Source organism: Cinclus cinclus, chromosome 1 (assembly GCF_963662255.1).
Source record: "Cinclus cinclus chromosome 1, bCinCin1.1, whole genome shotgun sequence".
Taxonomy (NCBI): domain Eukaryota; kingdom Metazoa; phylum Chordata; class Aves; order Passeriformes; family Cinclidae; genus Cinclus; species Cinclus cinclus.
In genome coordinates, this window is record NC_085046.1 from 113,093,221 (window position 1) to 113,120,603 (window position 27,383).

Genomic DNA, 27,383 nt, shown 5'->3' on the forward strand with positions numbered 1-27,383 from the left:
GATTATAATTGCATGTTTAATCTTAATACTGAATTTTATGGAGTTCCTATATCGGCATTTTAAGGACCACAGTTTCATATTGGCAGATATTTTTGTGTAACATAGTCTTTAGTTTCATTATATTTTAACTCAAATTTAGTTTTACTTGCAATATCCATTGCTATTAAATAAATTACTTATTGAATTTAAGTCTTAGTTGTTCCCTCCTAAATTTATATCCTTTAAAGAATTTCCATAGGGAATACAGAGAGTTTACTTATCCCTGGAAATATTCAAAGTCAGTTTGGACATGGTTCTGAGCAGCCTGATGTACCTGAGGATGTCCGTGATCACGGCAGGATTTGGACTGGATGGTCTTTAAAGGGATCTTCTAAATCAAACCATTCTATGATTTTGTCCTGTAGCATGAATTACTCAAATAATAAAACAATGCAGTTTTCTGAGTTTTGAGGTCCTAGAAAAATAAAATAATATTTCTAGATTTTATCCTATTTGGTTAACCAGAGCATTCAAAATGTTAATGGCTCCTATTCCTTTTTATAGTTTTGATCTCACCACTTATGGTGACACTGATCTTGGATTTACATTATTTACTTTTCAATTTATGATGATTTCAAATGATGCTACAGGACCAAGTTATGCTGCTGGGTATTTAAAATTAACTTCTGATTTCATTCCACACAAATCACAGCCTGGGACATAACAATAAATGTAACAACCATAAAAAACCCATAAAAGCATGTTTTTATTTTATTGACTAGAATTTTTAAAATTTTATACCCTGTCCTTGAGAGAGATGTATTTGGACTCTACAGCCAGCTCAGCCAGCTAGATGTTATTGTAACTATAATAGTGCTTGTGGTATGAAAGGTTGTCATCTTTTATTGTCAGTGACTGTCTACAAAGTGCAAGTGACAACAGGAGACCTGTGGAACTCTGGAACTGAGGCTGATGTCTACATTTCTGTCTATGGAGTGAAAAGTGATACAGGTTCAAGACAGCTGCTCAGGTCACAGAAATCCAAGACATTTTTGAAAGGACAAGTAAGTGAAAGACAGGGCATTTTTTGATATTTTTGTCTGCCTTTTGTCTGTTGGGCAGGTGGTGATTCCCAGAAAGGCGCAATTAGAAAAGAGATAATTACTGCATTACAATGGCTCCCCGAAATTTCCTAATTAAGTTCCAAATATTTTTAAAGTCGTACCCGTGCTTTTGAAAGTGGGAATGTTCATTTATAAAGTAGGCAAACTGGGTATTTTGGTTTCCATTCTTCTGAACATTTGGTTTAATAAGTGAAGAGGAAATGAAATTTATTTTATGTGTTCATTTCTTACGGTGAAATCTGCTGTAAATTGTACTTGTTTAGCCATTGATGCTTTCAACAGGTTTTTCTTTCCTGACTCTGATCCCATCCATTTGAATGGCACTACTCCCATTAGCAACGTGATCAGGCTTACTTCTACTGCTGTTTCAGCTAATATTCCAAATTATGATGTTGACAAAAGAATTATAAGGGTTTATGCATCTTCACAATTTCGTGGCTGAAGAATGCTATATTTTTTAGATTTTTCTGAAATTTTCTTGGTTGATTACAGCCTGACATCTTTGCTGTTGAAGCTGTGCACCTTGGGTGTTTGTACAAGATTGTTATAGGACATAATGGGCTTGGATCAGATCATAAATCTCACCTTCACTCTCCACTCAACTATTATGTTAAGGACAGCATCTGATAGTAATTTTTTACTAATCCCTATGAAAAACTGTGAGGAGGGGGAATGTTTGCATGTTAAGACATTGATTGTGTCTTGTATTAAGGTTAAAATGAGCTGTTATAATTTTAGATGGATTATCATTATCAGTTGCACTGTAAAGATGCAGCTGAAGATTTTTGTGACATTGTCTTGTCATTAGACTTCCAATTAATGATGTAACTTAAAATTCTTGCAGTCACAAGTCCTATTTTTCAAACTTTTGAGCCTAAATGCCGTAAAAATAGCAATTTATTTTGGATATTTTTGAATAATTCTTGCATGATGGCAATATTAAAAGGGGGAGAGATGTGGCCAGGGAGAGACCCAGCATCTTGCAGGCCCATAAGGAAGCTCTAGAGTACCTGGAGCAGGTACTGTCCTCTCTCCACCCATGAGGGCAGCTGTGACACTTGCAAACTCTCAGTGGAGCTGCAGATTTTGCAGTTCCAGAGGAAACTGTAGGAAGTCTGACGTGATTAAATGCATATTTTTCTCTTCTGAACAATGTTGTTTTTTTTTTTTTTTAACTTTATTTCTTCAGAGGAAATGGATAGTTTCTGGACAAAGTTGTAATCAAGGATCCTGTAACAGATTTGGATTATACTTTTCTTTGACACCGGTTGGTTATGTTTGATTTGGGTTGGACTTCCAAAAACTTTATAACTATTATTTTTTCTCCTGAAATGTCCTGCAAGGGGAAATATGTGTTTCCTAAGAAGTGAGTTGAGATGGTCTGATTCTTTTTACAGCTCTAAGAGTTGTATCTGATCAAACATCTGGTCTTTGAACTAAGGAAAAAGCAATAAAAATTTCTGAGTGGGAACTTTCCATTCTTGCCCCTTTTGAACTCTTTAGGATAGGCTTTTGTTACACATTTCCTGTGTCCAACACCTTGTATCAGACACCAGTGGGTTCATCTGTTCTTCCATGTCTTGTGACGCAAGGTTTTTCAGAAGGGTGGCTCCCTAGCAAACTGTTCCTGATATACTGAAGTTAGCATGGAGATTAATGTGTGGTTCAGTGGGCTCAGGATGAGATTTTAAGATCCTGTGAAATGGCAGTCACAAATGCAGCTACCTGACCACATCTCCTTTACTCATTTGCTCTGCAACCTTTCACTGAGCTACAACGTAATTTGCAGCAATCTTAACTTCCCTGCCTTTTCCCCTGCAGATGCTGCTGCTCTGAATCTGCTGTTCTATAACTCATTTACAGTTTTATCTGTGCCTGATTAATTCTCAACACCTTGCGGAAAAATTTTAACCGATAAATATCAGTGCAAATATTAGGAATGGTAAAGTCCAGTCACGTAAGAGTCTAGCTGCAGCTTGCCAGTGGCACCCCCAATTCTATTTCCTCCTCTCACTTCTCTGAGTGAATAAATAACTGCCTGAGACAGCCCAGAGTGAGCGATGTGCACACTGAAACTGATTTATGTGTGAGTAAGGGCTTTCTGCCTATCAGATACAGCACCTCATCCATGCCTGACCTAATTTTGAGTCTGTATTCTAGATGAGATGAACTGCTATGAAGAGATCTATAATGCTGGCTTCATACATAATTTAGGGAGAGTTCAAATCCATTTCAGGCAGAAAAATACAGGGTATGTGCTAGTTATTGTTAGAGCTTGATGCTGTACTTGCTATCTTGTTCTGAGTGTGTGAATGCTTTTGACTTAAATGGAGTTAGACTTAACTTACATAAGTAGATGTGTACAAAGGCCTTGTGAAAGTATAGTTCAGACATTGTTGCCACTGTTGGGTTTGCCTCCTTGTATAGGGATTTTCAGGGCATGGAATGATTTGCATCTTGCTGTAGCTTTCTTGCAGACAGGAAGAACAAACATCATGACCACTGCACAATTCATCATTGATCTGGGATGAATAAGAGTTCTCTTATTTGTAATAATTGGGTGAGGCCCTTGTACCTCAGTCCAGGAAAGCATTTATTTATGTTTCACCAAGAACAAGAAAGAAAAAAAAAATTGCCAGTCTTAATGTCTTTTTGCTAAAGATGTATTTTTGTATTGCTGTTTGTCAGCCTGGAGACTTTAATGGATAGGACAGCAAGTATCAGTACCCAAGTGCCATGTGTACTTTGGAAGTTGCCAATCAAGGTTATTACTGAACAAGGTTCTGGGAATATTGCTAGGGAACTACCTGTGACAGATGCCAGCACATTTCCTGGAAGTAAGTGAAAAGTGATGGGGAGGAGAACTGTTTCAAAGGGAATGAAGAATCTCTGTAAATTAATTACAGCATTTTTATCTGCACAGGACAAAAGCTGGAACTCAAGAGACAAAAAGCTGTAACAGTATAGCTTTTTATTTTAATTTAAACCATTGAAATTATGCTTTAAGTGAAATCAGGTCAGTTGAATGCTTTGTATGACAAATTCTTGTGTATCATCTTCTCATAAATCTTCTCTGTTTGTTGTTTACAAATCTAGTGGGCTCCAGAAAAATGGAAATTTCAGAAAGGCATTACACTTCAATTTTACAACAGGCTCACCCATGGCTTCATTTGCCTCTATCTCGACAGCAGAGTTGATGCTTATGGTGACAAGAAAAACAAATACAGTAAAATATTTTACATGTGGATGCATGTATCAAGAAAGAGTTTCATATTGAGACTCCTAAAATGGATAGGATTAGATAATCATACTAAACATTTCCCTTACTTAAAATATACATGTATTCATGACCATAAGGACTCAGAAAATATATGCTTATTTTACATGCACACAGATATTCTCATATACTGTCTTTTGCTGGCTTTCCTTCACCAAATAAAAAAACTTCCTGTCATCTGCAGTTTGGTGCTCCCACAGAACTCACATGGCAAGGACAGGTGGAGTCTTTTGAAACTAGATACATCTAAGGTAACAGGTTCCAGTTTTTGGTAGAGTTCATTAATAAGGAGTACATATGTATGTGTGTGTGTACACACACATAAACACACACACAAACACACACACACATATATATATATATATAAAATATATATGGATGTATGTATAAATTATTTTTATTCTATTTTTATATTTGATTTTACTGGCAGTCTACTGGTTCCCCCTTTTATCAGCTTCCCTCCTACTCTATTAGTAACACTTAACTCTAATACATGCCACATTAGGTACATATATTTTATTCCCATGGTAGTGATGGAGCTGCTCAGTTTACACAGGGACCTCAAACAGATCTTTTTGGATGTGACAGAATCTTTCAGGACACACCAGAGTACATCAGGACACCACATGGTTCCTCCAGGGACAGCTGCATCTTACAAAAAGGCAACACAATGGACTGGTCGAACAGCATCTTAAAAAATCACTGTTGTCCCTGGGAACAATAAAAATGGCAAGAATTTACTTTCCAATAGTATTTTGTACTTATAAGAGAGTAAATTGTTTGGAAAATTGGCCAGATTTAAAATTTGAGAACCTATGAGCTGCGCTGCAAGATTTGCTTTACAAATTCTGATATGGATATAGAGAAAATGAATTCTCTTTCCTTACCTGAGAGATTTATGTTCCCTACATCATCTGTTATTTATCATCTAAATTGATTGCTGGAGTCCAGTTCATTATGCTGGAGTTCTCAGCTCCTTTTTATGGATTTTTTTAAACATATGTGCTGATAAAAAGAAATTTGTTCCTTATCATTACCTCTCAGGGCTTTTCTCCTCAAGGCAGCAAAATAGACAGTAGTCCCTAGATGCCCTTTCCTGAAGGAATGAGAGAATTTATTGATCAGAGAGGTCAAACTGTTGAGTTAAACCCTTAATTAATTCTTGTCCCTTGAAAATGATAAACCACTGATTGTTATCAAATGCAAATATGAATTAATATACTTCCATATTTCTAACTTTTTTTCATTTAACTCTTAAGTCTTTTTGATATAAATGTCAAAAGGAGAAATATATTTATATTTAGCAGTCATCAGATGCCAGCTCTTGCTCTTGCTCTTGTCAGCGGCCATGTAACTGGATAAGTAGGAAATGCTGTTGCTGGTTCCTGCTTAATAAAGACATGTAATTTTCTGATTTTAAAAAAGTTTTTCAAGTCTGTCTAATAAATAATTGTATTTCCAAATGGATAAGGAGTGAAGAATTGCAGAACTGAACCCAGGAAATTGCTGATAAATAGGTGAATTTAGAGATAAGGCTTTGTTTTCTCACAATTTATTTTTTATTCTTTCATTGATTTATTTATTTAATTCAGATATACCAGGCTGTTCCAAGATGTTCAAATTTATATTTGTTTGCCACATGCTGACAAGCTACCTGTAATGACCTAATATCTCCTCTTTTTCAGTAAGGAAAATTTCTCTGGCTTAATTTTAAATTCCCCTTTTTCCTTTGTGTTTTTTTCTTTTTTTTAAAGTAACATGCCAGTCATAAGACAGCTGGTATAATCCAGGGTTTGTTTTGATGCATTTTGATTTGTTTCAGCCCAGCTTCAAAGTTTTACTATGCCCTTCCTTCCTCAGCACTTGTAGTATACAGGTGGGTAAATGGAGTTGTAGAATTCAGTTCCTTCTGATCATAGAATCAGAGAATATCCGAGTTGGAAGGGACCCACAAGGATCATGGAAATCTGACTTCTGGCCCTTCATAGGACAGCACCAAGGGGTCTAAGAATTCAAATGTTTCTTGAGCTCTGTCAGGCTGGATGCTGTGACCACTCCCCTGGAGAGCTGCTCCCGTGCCCAAACACCCTCTGGGTGAAGAACTTTTACCTAATCTGTTATGACCTGTCCCAGGAGATGAGAGTAATCCAGGTTCTTGTAAATGGTCTCCCTAGGGCTGATCAGAGTGGAATGGCACTGGATGATTGATATGTGTAAAGATATGCTTATAGAGTTTATAGGAGGAGTGTGGGTGGAAAAGCCCAGGTACCTCCCCTGGTGCACGGGAGCTTTCAGTCCTTTGGTGAAAGACCTCAGAAATTAGTCTGAAGGTGCTTACAGAGTCTTTGATGTTTTATGACACGTGAAAGACACAATACCTGTCTCTCAGGCATTGGAGGAACAAAAAAGGCAACACAAAATTGCAATTTGCCTTATAATACATACATAGTTGTACTTCAGGTATATGTTTACTCACTTGTTTCCCAACTACTTCTAAAACCCATACAATTTTCCCTTTACTTTTATAGGTATATTGAATCTGATATGCAGTTCTTTTAGCTTTTTCTTCAGAAGGTAGTGCCTTGAAAATGAAAACTTTTCTGAAAAATATTGTTTCTTTGTACTCTTGAAAGTACTAAGATGATGTAAATCAGAAGTATTATCAATAATTTTAGAGGGATTTTTAGCATTTTACATTGATTAAAATTCTACTTTTATTTAAATATGAAAATGATGATGAGTTGATAAAATATTTAAATATTTGTTATTATGTATTGATAAATGTTTTGATAAAATATTAAATTATGTATTTTATACAATGGGATCATAGGGCCTGCCAAGCTGAACAGGCAAACATGGAATAAACCATATCGCTTTACTCTTTCATGTAAAACTTCTGATTCTCTAAGTGTTTTCTGTGAGAACGGTATTAATGAATAAGGACAAACACAGAGGCAAGAGAAGATGGGCTGGTGACCAAGAGTTACCATGGTTCATTTCCTTCTATTTCAGTTTTATTTTTCTCCATCTTCACAGGCTGTGATACACTCCCCAGTTGATGCACCCAGGTATCTTTCATATTATTGCCACATCTGTGTCACCTTACAATGAACTGTTTCTGTCAAACTCCACAGAGTTCACAATTTCAGTCCTTAAGTATTAGGGCTGCAAGTCTGAACAAGGGAAAGATTTTTGTACTAGATTGCTAGTATTGTGGGAACTCAAACAACATAGAAGCTATATTGTGATACTCTCTGGTTTGGATTTTGCCCTATAGTTCATATAATTTATTATTCCTTCTTTGACTATGTTAGAGCAAAGACAAAGCATGCTGTGAGCTCCGTGTTCACCTTCAAACGAGCAGTTGTGCCATTCTTGAGTCACACTCCAAGGAAAAGCAGCTGATGAAACAACAGGATACGCTGGGTTTTCCAAAGAATTTGTTGTGTGCGTCAAGGTAAGGTAGGCAGAGGGAAATTAGGGAGACTCTTCTAAAATTTGCTGCTATACAGCAGGTTATTTCTAACCGAGTTTCAGAGGGATCCTAAAGGAGGGATCCTCTTCCACGAGGTGGAGCTCCACAACAGTTTAACAGGTAGAAGCACTTGAGAAGGTTCCCTTCGCTGCTCTCCCGGGGCGAGTGATGCTGACACCGCAGCTGGTACGTGCAAATTGGGTGGGCTGTGACACAGGAAAGATGAGACCCTAAACTTCCTAGCAGACCTTCAAAAACAGCACACGAGAGCTGCTGTTGAAAAGAGACAAGTTCCTTAATTTGCCTCTCTCCTTGTTCTCTGGATGTTGTGCTGTGCTGCCTAGCAAGACAAAGTAGGGTTGCTGCAGAGTAGAGAAGGATTTCTGCTGCTCTGGTTAGTGCCTGCATAGAAAGCAGCAAATATTCAAAGGTTGGAGGTACACTTGAAGTACTTGAGACTGACTCTTTTATCCTTTATGCAATGATACGCCTGAGTAAGTGCTTAAAACAAGACAGTAGAGAAGGATCAGTATCAAAGTTTAATATGGAGAGGAGCTGTGCTGTTCACAGAGGGCTTTTGGTTTCTCATCTAAAGGGTGTGTTTCATCATGGTGCCATCATTCTGCTCAGCACAGATCTCTGCCAGGCTCTGTCCCTTAGACCTGATGGGACCTGCAGTAGAGCAGGTCAGCAGCAGCAGGAATCCTACTGGAAGGTGCATAAAATCAGCTCTGGACTCTGCATGTTTGAAAGTGTGAAAAAAACCAAGAATGTATCTGAAGATCAAAGATGAACAGTGTGATGGAACAGTAAGCAGTTCTTGTTTGTATTTCCCTCTGCAGATAGTTTGAGTGATCTGTCAGTGACAGGAGAGAATCTTTTAAAATATGCTTGGACAAAAATGACATAGAACTTTGTTCAGATTTAAAATGTTTCAAATCTTTTCCTTCATTTGCCAAAGTAAAGGTAGAAAAATAAAGCAAGAGAAGGTGTTGTCAATTTTGCAGTTGATTGAATCAATGAAGATCTGATTATATTACTAAACTATTGAGAATGTGCAGTTAAAACTTATGTACTGCTAGACAGATGAAGATAAAAGCCATTAAAGAATAGCTAAGATGTAAGCAAGAGTATACTTCCCTGACTTTTAAAGTGTGATTCTGTTCATCTAAGTTAATATTTCTCACATTTATGTGAGAAATATTTTTTGCATAATTTTTATTTGTGAGTTTAAGACAACTGAATATGAAATTGAGCTGTGTAAGTACTCAGATATGAAGTCCATGAGAGTTTTTTCATTGCCTCCAGTACACTTTCAGGGATTAAAATATTTGATCCATATTTTTAATATAACCTTTGTGAGTATCTTATTTTTCAGCAGTGCCCTCACCAATGGATCAAGAGGACAGGATAAAAAGTGACATTGTGTAAAGGTTTTGAAATTAAACTTGTAAATGCTATGAAAATTGAGGAAAAACCCAGTTAAATCTTTTTAATGCATGTTATGCAGCATTAGCAATTATGTGCTATACATAAAATTCGTATAGAAATATCCTATGTGTTCTGAAATAGATGTTTGCACATTCCTTAATCCTCTGGAAACTGTTTAAGTGGGAAATTCTTTTGAATATATCCCAGCCTTTGCCTAAATCCTAACATAAATCAGAATGCTTTCACTTGGTCTTTCACTTACCTCACTTATGTGATTGGTCTTTCTGGTCATAAAGGAATAAACAGAGATTAGGTGCAGGTATGTCTCTGTGTGTGTAGTAATGTAGCATGTTGTGAAGAATGTAAAGTTAATCTGAAATATTACGGGAAAGTAGTAATAATTAAGACCTTAAAAAGGTCTTCTAGCTACTTTAATTTAATTGTTGAATTAATGGTTCTGTTATCAATTTCTTAGGGCACGGGTGATGAACACTGTCATTTTAAAATTGAGAAGAATTTGGAAAGTGGATCTATGAGTCTGGAACGGGTGTGAAATAAAGGGATATATGTTGGTCTTCTGTCAGATGGCCAAACTAAACCAGTTTAGAGAGAGAAATATCTTTTTCTACCCACAGCTCATCAAATGTATGTGATTTCTCAATAGCTTACGGTTTTATTTAGTAGTTAGTGTTTCAAACTGAAAAAATTCAAAGCAAAAGTGTAAAAGATACATTGACACAATTTCCCTTGTGTTTCAGTAATTTTAAAAGTGAAAAGCTTATTGTATGCACACTTAATTTCTCCTACATATTCAGTTAATAATAACAATAATAATAATAATAATAATAATAATAATAATAATAAAAAAAAACAGTAGATGTCAATTGTCAACTAAGCTCTCAAAAATGGGAATTGAAACAGGGGACAAGACAAAGATGGCATTGACTTTCTGGGTGTATTCCCCATTCTGGCCACAGATTTTGGAAGCCTGGGAAATGTCTTGCTGAGAACTCTACCACAGTTTTTCTCTATTTTATAGGACAATTAGCAGACTTTCAAGAAGGTCTACTTGGCGGTGTTCAGGTTTTTTTTTAGTGATGTGAAATACATTGTACTCCCTGCCCAATACATTCATTATGTTCTGCCTCTGTCCCATAGTCAGATTTGGGAACTATTGCAGTCAAAATGTTTCCTCAGTAAAGAGCTGACCCAGGAAGATAGCCAGGACTCTAAAACTGGGTCTCAGCACATTCTGGATCACTGCCATTGGGTTGGCTGCTTGTCTTTTCCCCTTCAAGAGAAGAAATTTTTTAATTTGGTGAAAAATTGGCTACCAAAGGTAGCCAACTGACTTAGATTATAACTACAGGGAACACAATTCTACAGGAAATGTATTCTTATCTGGTGGACTTGAAAATAGACATCAGGAAATGGAAAAACTAATGAAAAGGCTAAATGGGCAGTTTGCAATTGAGAAGTTGGTAAGATTTTTTTCCTAACACAACCAGAACAAACTTATCTGAGCAAACAGACAGTATCAAAAGCTACAACCACTTACTGATCATTCCATGTATATTGTGATGGAAGCATTATGAAAGTCACTGTAAGCACATCCCTACTGTTCTATCCCTTTTTGCTGCAGGATCATAGGAATATTTTAATCACGGTGTCCTTGTATAAATGAGGAAATTATTTTCCTTTATTGCCTTTTGGAAGAGCAGTGTTTGCAATAGAAATTCTCAGCAACACAGTGCTTACTGGCGTCATTAAATAAAGTTAATGTTACTTGGTCACAGACTTCAACCCTTCTAAATCTGTGTTGCTCACTAAAAGGAATATAGAAAGGAACTAATATTTTCTATGCAAGCAATAAATATTGTCTCTCTGACATGTTCGTATTAACAATATCAATTTACTTTCTATTATTTAAATGGCCTCTAGCAATTTTCATTTCACAATTCCCACTCTTAAGAAAAAAAACATTTTGGGGTGGAGAAGCTTATTTTGGAGAAAGCTACATTTTAACAAGTCATTTTATTCCCACATCAGTGTTAAATTTCTGCTTACATTTTTAAAACATTGAATAGACTTTAATTGGTATGTCAGGCTTTTTCCCAATTTTTTTTAGCATTCTGCTAACAATGGAGAAAGGATTTTGATGTCTATTGTGTGAAACAACTGTGAGATCTGTTGTTAGCTTCTGAGAAAGAAAAAGCAAATGGCTTCTAGCTAGTGACAGATTTTACATTTCATTGTTTTAGTTGGCTGGGAAAAGCCTATGGGAATATCTGCAGCACCCAAACAAGAGAAGAAAGACTTCAGAGAATCTCTATTCCAACCAGCAAAAGCCCAGGAGCCAGTACCTCAGAGGCCTTCAAGTCCCCCACCCTCAAGTAAGTGACAATTTACAGACCAGCTGTGGTGTATGTTGTATGTTTGTCCTGTGTGTGTGTTTGCAGAGAAGATTCCTTCCTTACAGGAAGGACAATGAGGGGCTTTTCTAGATTACTGAGTTACTCACACAAACACACTACATAAAATACATTGGCAGTTACTCTTTTTTCTAAAAGGAGCATTGGAACGTGGCTTATTGATAAGGCAATGATCAGCAGGTTGAGAAACTTGTTAAATAGCTTCATTTTTTAAAAAAAAAAATTGACTAGTAATCTATTGATTGAATATTTCAGTGGAAATTAAGAGGTTGATATGGTGCAGAACCCTATCTAAAGTTCACTGAAAGAATGGAATATTTTTCATTTACGCTCTCACACTCATGTTTTCTGCTTAATGGTTCACTGGAGGAAAGAGGAAGGTTTTGATGCATTGCATGATAGATTTATACCCGAGTTTTCCAGGTAGGAGTTAGATAAACAATGTTTTGGTCATGCTCCTGGAGTCAGGGTCTAGCAGATATGTTTTTCTGGAATTAAATGCTTTCTCTTTAGGTAAAAAAGTTGCATAAATGGTCCAAGACAAGAATTTTTAGAGTATGCAACATCCTAGTAAGCAGACTAAAGAACTAGACAACTACACAAAACAGGGACTGATATATCTCTTAAAGAGTGGGCATGATCATGTTTGCTTCCTGCATCTCTTATTTCAGTATACCAAATGACCCTGACAATATAAATCATGTCATATCACCACAAAAACAGGCGGGGTAAATGGAAACTACTGATCTGCAAACAGCACATGGAGGCACATGCACATGGTGGAAAAATATTTGTTGCTTTGAAAGAACTTTAAAGACAAGATTGTATTGCAACTTCCAGTATGGGGACATGCTTACTCAGGCACAGGTATTCTCAAAAGCATTTATGTAACAAATAATTCAGGTGGGTTGCTGATTTGATTTTGATCTTGATCCTCATGTACACTGTTTCAAAGTGTACATGAAAAGTTTGGCTATGTGAACAAAACATCACATCTGGCATCCTTGTTCATAGGGTATATTGGGAAGTATCAGGCAGGATTTCAATTAAATTCAGTTCAACCAAACTATTTTGATTAAATTCCAAGAAGAGGTGAGAATCACTATAAATATTTTTTTTTAGAATATTTTTTCCATTTTTAGCTCAAGACACCCAATTTCTAATCTGTCAGACTTCATTTTGTATCATTGTGTTACAAAGCCTTTCCGAAGTGTGGTGGGTTGTCAGCAGACATGCTGTGTCTGAAACCCATGGCAGCAATACACAAGCCATCAAACCTGTTTTCAAAGAAGCTGGATGTTTTTTAGGATTGGATACAAAGGATCCTTTTATAGAAGCAATATCTGCCGTGAAATTGGTTATATAGAGTCTATAGCACTTTGTAAGTAGTTTTTCTGGCGTTCATAAATATAGATTCTGCTTATGGCAAATGAATAAAAATATCAGAGTTACTATGTCGTTCAAATAAAATGATCATTTTTTTAGTAAGATACTTTTCACTCAACATATGTCTTTTGACATGTACATGTGAGCCTTGAGTTTTAAACTGATATTCATTAAATTCTAATTTTCTCTTTTGCAGTCCCAATTAATATTTGGGAAAGGGCGATCCTTTTACTGGGTATACAATCCAGCAGTAGGTTTAGCAGGCAAACTCAGAGAAGATTATCTCTTAGGCTGACCAGACCCTCCTTTTAATGTCTGTTTCTGCTAAGTGGTAGATGTGTTTCAGTTTCTGTTTTCACAAATACTAATTGATTTAGGATTCATTAAACTGAAAATTATGCTACAGCATTTGAGAGTTCTCCCACTGTAGTGTGAGCATTCTTCAAGAAACTTTTTTCACTGTACTGAGATGATGTCAGGTCACACCTGCCACTCAATAGCTCAGAGGTCATCAGCTTCCATGACACAAATGCAGTCTGTGACCTTGAGAACACCTCTGTGGTTTGGTATTAACAAAGTGTATCTCAGAAATGCTCTCTATAACCTCCACATTCTTTTCCTCTATGTCTGGTATTATTAGTTGCTATTAATTTTTTCATATCTTTTACTTATAAGATACAAATAAATCTGATCTCATTTCCACCTCAGTTAACATTGGAAATGATGATACACACAGGTCTAATAAATATATGCCATCTTTATTGCCCAAACCTCTGCTCCAGAGATTAGTTTTTCTGATGGCTCATTTTAAAAGTGTCACTCAATCATATGGTCTTCTGAGACAAGATAATTTTCTTTTTGTGTTACATTTAGGATAAGTAAGTAAATTTTAAAAACTTATTTCTGTGAAATTGTGGGAAAGATTCTCACTTCATCATTCTCATGCAGGCCTATTAGAATTAATTTTTGTCACAATAGATTTACAGCACGGTGTCATGAAGTGTGTAAAATCCCATAAGTAATGCAGGGTAACCATCAAATCCTCTTTTCAGACTGGAATATTTTTAGCCTGTAGCAAATCAATGCTACTGATTTCCATTTGTAAGAAGAGCCAGTAATTTATGAGGCAAAAAGCATTCCAAGCCTTTGAATTGTTTGTGCATTATAATTGTTCCAAGAGGTGGCAGTTTGAGGTTGCAGTATCTGTTTTGGGTAGCAACTGCCCAAGAGTGGAATTCTTGTCCTAAGCACACGAAGCACCATGGGATTCCTTATGTTTCTTGAATGCCTTTGCATTTTATGAACATTTTAATCTCTTTGCTGTAAGAAAGTCATGATTTTAGATAGCTGGAAGGAACTCTAGCTTTCAGAGTTACAGGTGAGAAGTTAGGTAACTGCAGTCACAGAAAATTGTGTAGTCAAGTTCTCAAAAATATTTATTTATTTAGCAATTGCTTTGCTATAGTTCTGTTATTTCAGGCACTGAAAGACAAGTGTAATGAAGTTATTATTCAGGTAAACTCTAGATGTTTGCCTCTTGCTTTATTTTTGGGGTGTGAATTTTCTTTTTCCTTTCAGAACAACTTGCTCTCAGTTATGATGAAGAATACAATAAACCCAGCCATTATTATGACAGAAATGCCTATTCTGAATCACTATGATCATTGCTAAGCCATTCTACTACTGTTAGAGACACTGCTGTAAAAGTCATGCTACTACAGTCCTGAATTTCTTAAAAATTGATTAACCAAGTATAATCTTTACATGTGCTAGATTTCCTGTGATTCCAGAAGTCAGTGCTTATTTTGTATAGAACTTTGTATTGGATCCTAAGTCCTTTGCAATTCCTTGTGCAAATATTTCGCATCAGTGAAGATATCAGTGCTAGTGGATCATAGTTCAGATTTGGTGCTTTAGCTACCATGTTGATTTAAATATAGGACAACCTGATGATCCAACCACTGTATAATTCCTTTTGAGTATAACTTTTAAGACTAAAGTGCTGTTGGTGGTGAGTGATAGCTTTTGCATTGCTTGTTTTTCTGTCTGGTTTTGGTTTGATTTTGTTTGGTTGGGTGTTTAGTTTTTTTCCTTTGATGTTAGGGCAGTGTAATAAGTGAAGGGGAAAGCTCCATCCAGAGAAGCCCAGTACAGTATTTTAATCAAGAATATAAAAAATGAAAGGACTCTAATACCACTATATAACTTATGCAGTGCAGCAGAAACATCCACAGTTATGCACTGCGAATTCTTCAACAAATTCACCTTTGTGGCATATTAAAAATTATTTTTGCAGTCACATGCAAAGTGCTCATGTGAGCAATTTGGGTACCCCTGGAGAACACAGTATATTGGCAATGTGTAGGTTCATCTTTTCAAATTTGGGGCTTGTAAGTGCCTCTTGTGTCAGAACAAATTATAAATTCCTGGCAGCAAGGATTCCCTCTTTTGGAGAGGGCTCTGTGATAAGTGGTCCCATTACTGAAAAGTAGTGTTCCAGACATCTGATGTTTGTAAATTCCACTTCGATTAAATTACTCAAAACTAAATTCCTTTCCCTAATAGAATCTGGTTTTTCCCTATCTCCTCCTGTGCAGAGGTGTCATTTGGTGTCTCTGCATGTATGTGTATTTCTCTTAAGGGTAGATGGAAAATCACTAGGTGCTGTTCTAAAGTGAAGCCCATGCTTTACAAAATTATATTTGCTCACCCATTAGAGCTGTGAAATTTATTCATAAAGTGTTACTGTGCTGCTGTTTTCTCATTCACGCAGAGCATGCCTTAATCCAAATGATGGCACTGCATAAGTATGGTTGGGCAAGACTATACTGAGGGGTTTTTTACAGTATTTAGTTGATATTTAACTTGAAGAAAGTTAATTGCCTTTTTTTTAATTTGAAATGAAAATTGTCTGTATTGACAGATATGTGACTCTGCTAATGTTGTCCCAACACAAGGCATTGGAGGAGGGATTGTACTTGTTCATAAATGTCAGACTAAGGAACCAGAATTGTCAATTTAATGGTCGTAGTTCTGCACCACAGCATCCTTACTATGCTCCAGAACATGTACAAAGAACATGTTGATATTATGTGCAAGAGATAACTTGTTCTTTTCTAGCTGATTCTTGTAGTTCAACTAATCAGTACATTTTGGTCTAGACAAGAAACATAAATCAATCTTTTCAGACTATCTCACTTGCCATGAAATAATACAGTCCCCCTGCTGTTATGGCCTCCTTATGTGCTGAAGTTACAGCAGCAGCTGGCAGTTTCATGCCAATTTTCATCTCCCACTAACGTTCTGTGTTTCACAGAGGAAATGAGAAATCCCCAAGGTGGTGAGTGTCCCCTTCCTTCAGATGATGAATGGAAAGTGTCAATACTGACAGGAAATGCAGGAACTGAAGCAAGTGTTGCTCTTTGGATATATGGAGACAGAGGATTAACTGGACCAATAACTCTTGGCAAGGACAACAGGAAGCAGCTGCTTTTTCCCATGCAGGAAGATGAATTTCAGGTAGCTAATGAAGGCTAAGAACATTATTTTAATAGGTACTTTTCCAAGGATTTTCCTGTTGTGTGAAAAGAAACAATGTTTCTCTCCTATATTTACTGCATAAAATGAATCTGTATCTAATCTCCATCAATTCTGTGTTAAATCAGCTTGTTATTTATAGTAAGCAACAGAAGAAATAATCTTTCTTTTAAACCCTCTCCCTCATATAGAAGATCAAATGGGAAGACTGCAGAAGTAAATTGATTTCATTAAGGCAATTGGTTTGAAACTAGCTTTAAAAACTATTCGCTCTGAAACAAATCATGTCTGATATAAGACTTGCATATTGTTTAGGGATCTTTAGTAATTAAATTTTTAGGCATACAGCTTCCAAAGCATGCTATAAAATGTATGCTGTGGAACTTGTTCAATTAAAGAAGAAAACCTATTTTATAGCTGGAAGTGACTGAAATGCTAGAAATGTTTACCTGTGGAGTAACTAAAAGTCCAATGAAATCTATGTGTTACCATGCTGTGAAAACACAAAGTTTCTGATTTATTTAAGAATAACCCAACCTCTATTTTAATAAGGAAATGACATCTAGGCAGGCTGAGAGGAAATTACCAAAGGAGTTAAATTTCTGTTTTGCTTAAATCTCAGTCTGAGATGCATGTAACATTGCTGTCTTCAGTAGCTAAAGCAGCAGTTACATGTTCCATGATTTTTTCTGGACTCATCAACCCTTCCAGTACAGTTCTTAGCACAATCCAAGATTGCTACTGTCAATGATATTTATAATAACAGTACTCTCTTATGCATAGGGCATAAGCACGGAGATAACCTACCATAATGTTCATTTCCTAAGCATATAGGCTATAGATTATGATCCACAGGGAATCCTGTTCTTCTAATTAGTAAATAATTTATAAGCGATGTTGGATAATGGCATGTTTGCAAAGTTAATCCATATGTTCAGTAGAGATGGACCAGTTTTTCTTCTCTAAAATGGATGTGGCCCATTATGGCTGTGTGGTGCAGATATTGATCTTGTGAGAGAGCAGGATCTTTCTCTCAGCACCTGGGGCTACTACTAGGATTTTTCACATCACATTGACACTATTGCTTTCAGGCATGAAAAAGCAAATGTCACTGAAGTGCTTTTCACTCTTTAGTCTGCAGTGGATAAATCCACAAAGAAAAAAGCCAATGAGTAAGAGCTCTTTCTTCTCCTTTTCCTTTTATCCTGTACTTGTTTAACAGGATAGGTCTTGAAATGAGGATAGGAATTTAAGATATGAAAAAAATTGCATCTTCTTCTTACCATTTCTGTCTTTGAACTTTTATGTTTTCACTGATATATTCTAGAACAGAGGACACTAAATTTTATTTTTAAAGTAATCAATCATAGCTCTGGCCAGGAGTTCTAGGAAGAAAACGGCTTCTGAAAGGCTGTAATAATCCAGGAATTAGGAATCAGTTTAAAGTTATTTAAACTTTCATTTATCAGCAACATGTGCAACCATGAAAAATTTGAGTAGAACTAACTTAAGAATTGAAAACCATTCATATGTGGCCTTCTCTTTCTTACCTTACTCATGTGAGTTTTCGTTGACTGTTTAATCGTTCCTGAGACTGTGCATGAGAAAAATTAAGACTACTAGTGTTTCTTCTGGAAGAGCTATACTTGCTTTAGGCAGAAAACACTCTTGCATTTTGACTCAGTCTACTGCATTTTGTTTTGTGTTGTGTTGATACATGAAATTATGTGCCACCTTTTTTATTTAACTAAAAGTAGTAAAACTGAATGTGAGTATAAATATTTCAGTTGCTCAAATTATTGCAGGAATCCCACAGACTGGTGGTTGCAAAATATTTCTTTAACATTTTGTTCCAAATTTCATTGGGTAAGCCAGGGATTTCAAAAACTTCATTCCACATTGAAAGCAGTGTTTTTCTGAAAAAGCAGTTAATATATGCAATTGTTATGAATCAGCAGGAGGGCTCTGCCCATAAATATTAGAGATTAGGAATCAGTGCTGCCAAAGTATTTCATGTTAGAATAAATACATGTTTTGGTGTTGAAAGCAGTGTTCATTTTACTTTAAATAATATTTTACTGGAAAAGTGAGATAAAGACATCTATTGCCCTGATTCCCTAAGTGGATGTGAGAACTTGTTTTCATAATTTGTTTGCTTGGCTTATGCATATTATACGCACACTCAAAAAGGAACTGCAGAAAGAAAATTTTTGATTTCCTTTTGCTAGTCAAGACCTCTGGAAAACCCGTGTAGTAAGTATTGCAATTGTAGACAAACAAAACCTGCCTTCATAAAAGAGAATAAAGAGTGCTGTAATTATAGGAAACAAGTAAGGCGGTTATCTTACTGTACAGCAGCAAATAACTTTAGAAATTGGAATTCTAACCATCTTAAGAATATATTGATGGTGACGGTACACAGGTAGTTCTTTGTTCTGCTGTAGAAGAGCCAATGATTATGCAAATTGATTTAAGATTCCAATGCATCCTCTACTTGTCAAAGTTCAGAATGATGTAGATGATGAGTTTCATCTCGTTTTCATTCTGGAATAAAAAATCTGTGTTGTCCATTTTTTCCACATCTTCCAAAAGCTCAGTGTCATGTAACAGCAGCTACCAGAAGGTTTTCGGCCTTCAGTTCTCCATGCAGTGTTACACAGAGGTGGTTTACTCACTGAAACCAGTCTTGGTGACATTTCAAATGGCAAACGCACCAATTTCAACTACAGATTTTTTTGTTGCATAGTAGTGGCCAAAATAAAAATATTTTCATACTGCAATTTTATATGTCATATTTACTGATTGTGTTACTGTTTTCTGAGATAGAAAAAAAAAAGATATATACAAAAATATGTTTTTCTGTGGAGAAGGAAAGCATTGAGGAACTGAATCACAGTTAGAATTGCTTCTCCTTAAGGCGATATTGCAACAGCTAAAGAAGAGAACAGCAAGAGAACGCTGAATTTTCCAGCAAACACATGTTTATTGAAGACTCATGATGATAGAGAATTTCTGTGCGAACTTCCGTTAGCGGAAGCTGGAAAACTTATCTATGCAAGTATGTGTGTACAGTTATTTATATATTGGCTGCCTGTTTTTCAATATTAATGCCAACCAAATCGTGGTCCTAGCAATCTTAAAAGCCAAGTTTGACTGATTTCTAGAGTGTATCTTCCAGAAAAGTAATTGCAGATCAGATTTACTGTCATTGTTACCATTAAGCTATAATGAATAAAATTAATTGTGATTATATATGACTTGCATTTTATTCTTTTTTTTTATTTCTGGAAGTTTTTTTATGCCGTGTTTATGTCCACATTGGTGACATGGAGCAAGCTGATACAGACTGTGCAGTTTATTTGTGTATCTGTGGAAAAAGAGGAGATTCTGGTCTAAGACTTCTGCATAAAAATGGTATACCAGTGATGTTTCAGAGAGGAATGGTAAGTCTGAAAAACAATTTGCTTAGCCTCATGAATATAATTAAGTAACTGTATACAGGTTGCACAGGTTCCTAATAATAACAATGATGCAAACCATATAAATTTATCTAAATAACTTAAGAACTAAGGAAAATATTCTTCTACTGACCTAGGAATTAATAGTATGAGTGAAAACACAGGCAGGAAAAGGGAAAGAAAAATTATTTGAGGGCATCACCCTCAGATGGTGAGAAGAGCTGCCTATGAATTTAAAACATATCCATCATAAAGTATGATGAGTTACAGCTGGCTCCAAAAGAGTGTTCAGAAATTGTTTCATGATGTCAGATTTTAGTAAATTTGTTTGTTATGTATTTCTTTTAACGTATAATAGTAAAGTACTGTGATCAATACAGGAGAGACTTAAAGTAATTTTTCTTTCAATTTATTACCTCCTAGCTCTTCCAAAAGCAAAATACACATCATCCTGATTTTCTGCAGTATGGTTGAATTTCAGGAGCTACTGAATTTAATGTTAACTTGACCACTAGCCTTCTTGTGACCTTGTATTGAGCCTGTTTCCTCCTTTGTGATCTATTGAGGATTTACACTTGTGTGTATAACCAGTGGTATCAAGCTGTTAGTGGAACACTTAATTACAAAATGAAAAGCAGTATCTAAAGCACTAAAAGTAGCCATAACCCACTGGGAAAGTTTAAATATATCTACAATATTTAAAAATATATATTTTATGCTGTTAGTAATGTATGAGAGATAAAGTTCTATTCAAATGCAGGATTTAAGTGGAATTTTTTGGGGGACATTATTCTAGCCAAATTGATAGTCAGTTCAGCACGGGGGCTAAGGGGAATGGTTCAAAGTGCACTTTGTTATGGAAATGGATGAATAAGACACTGGACTGTTTGGAGCAGCAGAGCAGGGACTGGGATATATAATTTTATGGCAGAGATAGTGGAATGCTGACTTGAACAACTTGATTTCATCCCTGCCACAGATACTCTGTATTATATTGGGTAAATTGCTTAAAATAAAACTTTCCTGAGTGACCATGTTTTTCATGCTTATGTATTGCTGAATAACTAGTTTGACTTTTCTGAACGACCATAGCTGTAACTGAGTTCAAATAGAATTCTGCTCTGCACCTAGTAAGTTCTTTGAAATGCTAAATATTTCAGTAAATAAACCCCTCTGTTTCTCAGCTGAGCACCCACACCACTTTGCATCTTTGACAGCTTTTGGCAGCAAACTCCATGCTTTAACAATATAGGTAAATTGAAATATTATGGAGATGGCCTTTCAAAAGAGAGATTAAGCAGTTGCAGAAAACTAGGGTGCTATGGGAGAAGTGCAGAGGTGAAGTCACTGGGGAAATCAGTTCTATTTCACTGAGCTCTTTGGGTGGTTGCAATAAATAATGCATAGAGTCATAAAGGTAATGAAGATAAAAAGAGACACTGAAAATCTGTTGTCCTCCTGAGCACACTTTGAGGCAGGAATCTTTCAGAGAGACTAGCTTGTGATCATATGTTATCTATACACGAGGGATAAGTAATCTTGCACAGGCTGTCTGAATTCTGCCGTTTGCTGAGGACTGAAAACTTTACAGATATTAATTTTCCAGTGTATTTCTAATCTTCATTTTCTTTTTCCTGAGAAGAATGATCTGGACCATTACATTTAGAGAAAAAAGAAAGCTGTATGCTTTTTACTGGGACAGAAAATTATCAACCTGAACCTGATCAGCTTCATGCTTCTATGAAAACAGTATTTTCCAACTATAAGCACAAGCCTAAATGAATAACAAGAGGAGAATGGCATGTCAGATTTCAGTTTCTTTCAGTAGAATAAAATGTAAGTAGAGGAGGCAAAACCAAAAAGCGAAAATTATGAGAAGGTCTGTTTTTAAGTAATATCAACAAAGGAAATAGCTGCTTTAATTCTATCTTACCTAGAGAAATGTAAATGGCAAGGTATTGAAACAATACTAAAGGGTTGTGTGCAGCATTTAGAATGATGGCTGTAAAAGCCCAATTTATTTGGGATTATTTCTGCATCCTGTATTTTCTTACTTACTGAGACACTTCATCAAAAGACATTTAACTCTTCAGATCCAAACTCTTTTGAGTGCAGTCCAGCTGTCATTAGACCCAACTGAAATCTTTGTACACTGTGGGAGTTGATCAAGCTTTTAACACACTTCAGTTTTTGGAGTGTCTTAGTGGTAGCAAATTGCAGAGGGCTGTCTCCTCTGTCTTCCAGGTCAGTGTTTTTGAAGTGGAAGCTATATCTCTTGGGAAGCTGCAGAAGGTGCTGTTGCACTGTGAGGCCTGTACCAAGTCCCAGCATTAGAACTGTGATAAAGTGATTGTCAGAGAAGCTAAGAACAACTCAGAATAGGTTTTCTACTGTTAAAGGTAGTTTTTACAACAATACTCTTAAATATTCTTCAATATGGAGCACTAAAAGTATCGATCGACGTACTAAATGTGAGTTTTTCAGTCAAAGGCATGTTTTGATTATTTTTGCAGTTTCATAAAATCCACAAAATATGTTGTTCCAAAACAGAATGCTTGAATTAATGTTCTGTGTGGTCTGTAGCAAAGGTTAAACACTTATATTGAGTCCGTGTCACTAGATTTTAGAGTACAGCCTTATCTTACAGGATCAGCACTGTAAGCATGATTTACCTTTCAGGGGGGAAAGATAAAGCACCTGAAATGTTCTAAATTAAGTGTATTTCTAAATGGGAAAGAAGCCAGGTTTTCCATCCAGGGCACCAGCATTCACTCTTGTTACAGCATGGCCAGAGGAGACAAATATGATGCCCAGAACTATTTTGTAGATGTTCCATTTAAGCTATTAAATGAGCATCTTAAAAGTCAATTGATAAATACTTCATTTTGCCTTTAAAAAAAAAATTATAATCCCATATATGGAGATTCCCGTTTACAGTCTCTCTTGTGGGTATATGCATGACTCAAGTGAAATAAAGAAAGTGAAGAGAAACAATATGACTAAGTGACAAGGCACTGTAATAAATAATATTTAATTAATAATGTTTAATAAATGCACGTTACCTAGGTATTTTGTCTATGTTACATAACCTTGAACAGCTACTTGCAATTCTTGGTGTCACATCCTGCAAAACAGGAATAAAGATGTTTTCTCACCTTGATTAACTCTCTAAATCTGAGATTTTTCTTCAACCAGTAAGATGTTTATAAATAGTAATATAAGACTGAGGATTTCTATGAGTAGATTTGGATGTGGACCAGCTGTTGCTGCTGGCTGAAGCTGCTACCTTTCTAAAAAATATAGGTGAAATTTTCTTTGTGTCATAGCCATCTCTAGTGAGCAACATGGCTCAGGAATGATGAATGGCAGGGCACTTTGCCAAATTAATTCTGTGATAATTAACACCAGATATTTATTATTCTGTGATAGAGAGCGTTAAAAAGAAACAAGTTTCTTTTTTAATGTCTAACTCCTCTACAAGGAAACCCTTCAACTGAAAAGGGATTATAGTAAGTCAGTGTTGGGGATCAGGTGTAGCTTTCATGTTTGTGAAAATGTACCTGTGCTCTATTCAAGGAGGGAGAGGGTTTATTGCTCTTCAGAAATCTAATTCAGTTATCTTCAGCTTCACATTTATTTTATTTTACATAGCTATTTTCTGATCCAGGACATGAAAAAGTTCTTTGTTCTCATTTAGGCAAGGGAACAAAAGCATTTTATCTGTCTTAAAAACCTGGTATTAGTTTCTGAATGTCTAACAGCTTCTACTCTATTTCAGTTATAGAGTATTTATTAGTTACTGATACCTTTTAGAATCTGGGATTTCAGAAGATACCTGTGTCATCAGTTTTTAGCATAAATGATAGAAATAAGTAGTTTAGTAAGAGAAAATTTATTTCTTATGGAGTAGCTCTTATATGAATTGGCCAAGTAACGTTTTCAAGACAAAAAATAGAAAACTTTGTAAGTTTTGCTCTGGACTTTTCTTTCCCAGATTGTATTGGAATCCCAACAGGCTTCATAGGAGGCTAAATGATTTAGGTCATTCCTAGAGAGTCCATGGAAGTAGACTGAGTAAATAAAAAACTACAGCCCAGAAGATTGCTGCATTTCTTTTCTTGTGATAAAAGAGCTGATTTTTATCAAGCAAGAGGAAACAAAAGGTGTTGGTAATGCACGTTCTGAATGAAAAGTTTTCAGAATTATCCATCGTCTAGGGTAACATGACTAGGAAACCTAAACTCATTTACCTGTTCTCAATTCATAGGAGGAATAAGAAAGAGAAGTGTTTGGTTCCATCTTTGTTTTTAACACTGAACTGTAGTTTTAAGAAATATTGCAATAGGTACATACAAATTATACTTACCTCTCAATCCATAGTACTGAAAAAATGGTCTGCTATATTCTTCCATTTAGCTGTAGAAACAAGTACTGTAGTGCCATATGAGTCTCTTAATCTGATACAAGTGTATTTTACACCTACATAGCTCTTACTTTTGCATTAAAGAAGTTTCTTTGTTGAGTCAAATAATTTCTACTGTAACATAAATCAAATTCTAAAATTATAGGATTAGAGACTCTTTGCTGTTAGGTGTATTCATTATAAAAATCAGATATGGACCATTCAGTTATATATAATATAAATAAAAATTGATTCCTACCTGCTTTCTTATTAGGTGGCTTCCATTTATGTCTCAAGGTATAATCCATTCAGAAATTGAGTTGTACCCTCAAGGTAAGTTTTATTGCAACTTTATGGAAGTAAGAACAATAATTAGTAACCTTTTTCCTCTGAAGAAATCTGGGCAGATTTTTATGCTGCAAATATCAGAGTTCACTGATTTTGCAGCTTGCTTTGCTGTATTTCTGAGAGAGCATGACTTATATAGTTGCTATAGGTGATGTGAGAAAGTAAGAAAGGAATGAGTGAGAAAGTTTTCTTGTAATGGCTAGAAAAACTGAATGTCTTTTTGATCTCTTCTTTTAAAACTTTTCTGTAATATTAAGAGAAAGATCCTTTATTAATGGATTTTTTTTTCAGAGTTTAAAAAAATCGGCAGCTGAAAATGCAAGAAGCAAGTGGTAAATGCTGCTCTTGTTTTCTGATTTTAATGAAGAGTGTTTCTGTTTCAAAATTAATTGCTTTACACATTTCTTGCCACTAAACAAACATTAATTATAGCACACTATTTGAACACTTCAGTAAACTCTGAACTTCACATTTTAATGTAATAAATAACTTTTTTTATGCTTTTTTTATTCTGTCATTTTTCTTTCCATAGTGTTATTTTTCTTTCTACTTCTTTGAAAAATTCCTATTTTTCTAGTACTTATTGGTTATCTATCTTAATTTCAGTTTTTTATAGTTAGCAATTTAAAACATGATTATTTTTCCTGCCCTAAGTATAGTTTTGTTCTAAACAATACCTTTTTAATTTTTTTATTTTACTTATGATTTCATATTTATTCATATTGACTTTTCTGTCCTGGCAACCAGAGAAAATTAAATTTAGTTTCTTAAAAACACATTAGAATTTCTCAGCTATGAGAAGTGCTTCATGCTGTAGGATGAACAATGATATAGAAGGCGTTGTGCAAAAGTTTGAAAATGTTTATCCAAAATTTATTGTATCAAGCAAAATAACCATGAAGACACAAATATCTTGTCCTAAACCTTGTTCCTGTGGCAAGTAGTTAACTATAAAAATTTTGCCCAGTTATTTTAGAAAATATATTAAAATCCCACCTTGTCATAGGCTTTCTGTTGAGTCACAAGTATCTTTGTCCTTTTTGCTTTCTATGCTTTTTTTAGCAGGCAGTAATTTGCTCTCTGTTCATCACTCTTTGTGCTTTATTTATTCCTTACACCTTGCTTTTGCACGGCCTGTCCTGACAGATGCTCCTTTCTTTAATTCAAATTGGTCTGCTTAATCCTTTCTGCACCTTCAACTGCGTCTCTGGGCTGTGTCATTGAAGCTGTGCAAAAGTCTCAATCAGAGTAAGGCAGCAAAAAGTGTATGGCTGTAATGGCCTCTTGTTTGGGACACTTGGTAAAACATGGATCAGTGGGAAAGAGACTTGAAATTGTGTATCCTATACCTAGAGGGGCTGCTCCAATTCCTGGTTCAGTGGTTGATCTGAGAGTTTTTTCACTTATCCATGAGCTTTTCTTTCAAGTTTTCTTTCTGTATCACTTAAAAAAACCAAAACAACAACAACAACAACAAAAAAACAACCAAACAAAAAACCCCAAAAAAACAAACATCCCCCTCCCCCCCCCCAATTATTTTTCTAGGAAGTAGAACTTTTCAGTGTATTGTAATTTTTTTCTAGTAATATAAGAAATTAAAAAAAAAAAAACAAGAAAAATAACAAGAACATGTCTAGACAGTCATCCATGGTAAGATACCACTTTCAGATACCCCCAGAACCCCAACTGATAGGTTGCACTTTTCTTCTATGTATGCTAAATGAAAGTTTTGTCATAACACATTTATCTGTATACTTTCCCTCTCAAAGTGTGTTCCTCTTCAGTCCTTAAGGAATTATTGGTACTCTACCTCATCAGAACAACCCAGCTTTTTATGCCGATAAGAATTATGTTTTTGTAATACTTACTGTTTCCCTTTTCTATTCGGAAGCATGCAATGCAACGCAATGACCATTTCTGGCATGGGAAAGATTAGAAATTTAAGGACTCTTTTTCCTATACCCACATATTTCTGCAAACACCAGTCCTTTATATTTTCAGAAAAAAGGAATAAGCCTCAAAGTCAATATAGAGGAGTTCAAAACTCTTCTTAATGATGTTTTTGGGGAAGTTTGATTCTCTACTTTACCTCCAGAAGGGTAGTTGTGTGCAAAACAATTTATAGATACCAAGCTTATACTTGGGAGGTAGGAGCTGAACTAGCTAGAAAATACAGCCTCAATAATAGTAGCAACTGCATCATTTCAGAACCACATTGCTTAACAAAAGACAGACTTCGAGAGGGTAATACAATAGAAAGGGCCATCAAAACCACTTGAGACACAATTAATCAATGAGCATGTCAAAAAGAAAATACGTTTTACCTGCTTTAAAATGAGTATTTGTTTCTGAATGATGTTTGAAATTTTAGGAGTAGTGAGTCATATTTTACCCCTTCTCTGCACCATTCTTCATAAGCCCTTGTGAATTGAATTGTCCTTGTTTTCCAGTCAAATGGTTCAAAGGAACTTTGTCTTTAGGAAACTAGCATTATATTGTTTGAGATTGGAAAAGGCTGAATTTTTTTGTAAAGG

At 35.6% G+C, this 27,383-nt stretch overlaps 1 pseudogene; it reads left to right on the plus strand.

Annotated features, from left to right (window-relative positions):
- The first annotated feature begins 289 nt into the window (after positions 1-289).
- LOC134057050 (lipoxygenase homology domain-containing protein 1-like) overlaps positions 290-27,383 on the plus strand; it is a 139,309-nt pseudogene continuing 112,215 nt past the window's right edge.